This window comes from Bactrocera tryoni, chromosome 2 (genome assembly GCF_016617805.1).
Source record: "Bactrocera tryoni isolate S06 chromosome 2, CSIRO_BtryS06_freeze2, whole genome shotgun sequence".
Lineage (NCBI taxonomy): Eukaryota > Metazoa > Arthropoda > Insecta > Diptera > Tephritidae > Bactrocera > Bactrocera tryoni.
Window position 1 is genome coordinate 56,668,548 of NC_052500.1, and position 2,243 is coordinate 56,670,790.

Here is a 2,243-nt window from a genome sequence, read left to right on the forward strand (position 1 = left end):
TTTTGCAGACAAATGTATTCCAAAATTGATGAAAGAGATTTTGATTAGGACGATATCCAACCAACGTGTAAAAGAACTAAAGCACTCAGGGAAAGTTTTAGTTTAGCAAGGTTCTTTTATTCCCATAATGCGAAATAAAGCTTATTAAATTAATAAAAACTCAAACTTATGATGGCAAATGTTTCGAGTAAAACAAAAAACATTGACAAACAATCTAAAGATCTGTTGTTTTATTCACTCTAGCATGCAAACGAGGCCTTCATAAGGCGCCAAGAGCACAGCTTCGGCGGCGAGCGCTTTACCAGGTTCATGTGTAGACTTGGAGCTGGCCACCATCACGGTCAACTTTCGTTGGTATTTGGAGTCGGAACCTTCGGTTAAATTGACCTACATTGATAACAGTTACGATAAAATTGTCGTTCCCTTTCGAAAGCAAAGACATCGTGGTTTAGAACCTCTGCGTGGAAGCGTCCTTTGCAAAGTGCCGGCATCTTATGCTGTTCGACTCTGTTGTTTCAGATTTAGATTTTTGTAGTTAGGGTGAACGGGTAGTCTTTTCGGCATATTTTTGCGTATTCCATTGATAGGGTCTGTATACCAATTTCCTCGTCATTTTAAGTGATCGCTACACCAGACAGGATCATTATCAGCATATGCATCGCATCCACACGCTTCGGACCGAAACGGCGCCATGCGCATCGGAATGCTTTTCCAAATCGGTAACGAAATTAAAGTTTCATAGTAGTCCATCAGTGTTTTAAGATCGGCGTATGCCTCAGTTATGAGTAAACGTGCAGGAGCACCTTTTCCAGCAGTGTAATCGTCCATTAGTTTACGCAAATGCTGCAACATATCCAGTACTTATGGCGTATCTTTGGTATAAATGCGTTTGGTATATTCGTAGGAATTCATATCGTCGGTTTTTCCGGAATTCCCAGAAGTCTTCATAACCTTCCTTCTCCCTTGTTAACTGATTTCTTAAAACACTTTAATTTGCACCGTGATTCGGCACAAAGTCCATAATAATTCTAATGTCTAAATGTTTCGATTTTGTTATTAGCATTACCATATCTTTCATTGTACCCTTTTTCGAGTAAAGGCCTTTGAAATCAGATATGTCATAGTCGAAATCGACCATGGGCGAAAAAATTGGACTCAGCCAAACGGCGCGAATAGCAGTCTCGGCAAGATAAGGAAGTTTCATGAATCTCCCACACCATCGCCATAGCTGTTTATAAACGACCGCGGATAGATTGGATAGATTATCATGTTCTTCCACCAGTCTTTCTCATTGTTATCCGTTATGTCGCTCGCTGTTGTCGCCGTACCTGTTTTGGTTTCGGTCTTCTTTGGCAAAGACTCATCGTTCAACATCTTTGACATCACCGAGCTGGTTTCTTTTGCAGTCGCCGTCATCTTCATTGCTCATTAACACTTTCGATGGTGGGCATTTGCGCACATTGCAGAAGTAAGCAAAAAGTGAAAAAAACAATAGGACTTTAGCTCCAAACAATTATGAAACATTGTAAGGAACACAATTTGATTTCGTAGCAAAGAACACAAAATATTATCACAGCTTTATGTTTGTTCTTGTTGTAAAAATTATTTTCGGTTAGTTTTTTGTGTGTATTTGCGCTCGAAAATACAAATTACTTCAGCAATGTGCAGAACCCTATATCTATACACTGTGGCGGATTAAGAGTATCCGAGGCCCTAAGTATAGAGCCTGTGTAGGCCCTCCATTGCTTAAATGGAAATGGAAGGAATGGAATGGAAGGTAGAAAGTATAAAATGAAAGTTCATCAAAATAGAAAGTGTAGTAGGTATAATTTAAAACTTAAAACATTTTTTTCCTTGCCTTAATCAGAGTAAACTCCGAAATTACATCGTCGAAATTTATCTGACGAACTATGCCTGCCTCAATACACATTAATGCTAAAGAATTAAGCTTGTCTGGACGCATTTTTGTTCTTTGCGGGTTTTTTAATCTTTTTAGTTGTGAGAAGGATCGTTCAGCAGAGCAGTTAGGAATCAATAAGCTGTAAAATATTCTAAACGCCACTTCTATAATCGGGAAAACGCACTTTACTTTATCTTTAATAATCATGCCATATAAATCGGAATGGGTGACCTTTGTTTCTGAAAATTCATATTTTATTCGAACATATTTGGGAAAATGATTAAATTCGCCGAGGAAGTTTTCATTGAAGTCTTCTGGGTAAGATTCTAAGAACAATTGGATA

The 2,243-nt window shown here is 38.3% G+C and overlaps 1 pseudogene; it reads right to left on the reverse strand.

Moving 5' to 3' along the window:
* Window positions 1–234: 234 nt before the first annotated feature.
* Window positions 235–1,524, reverse strand: LOC120769823 (annotated as a pseudogene).
* Between the last annotated feature and the right edge of the window lie 719 nt (window positions 1,525–2,243).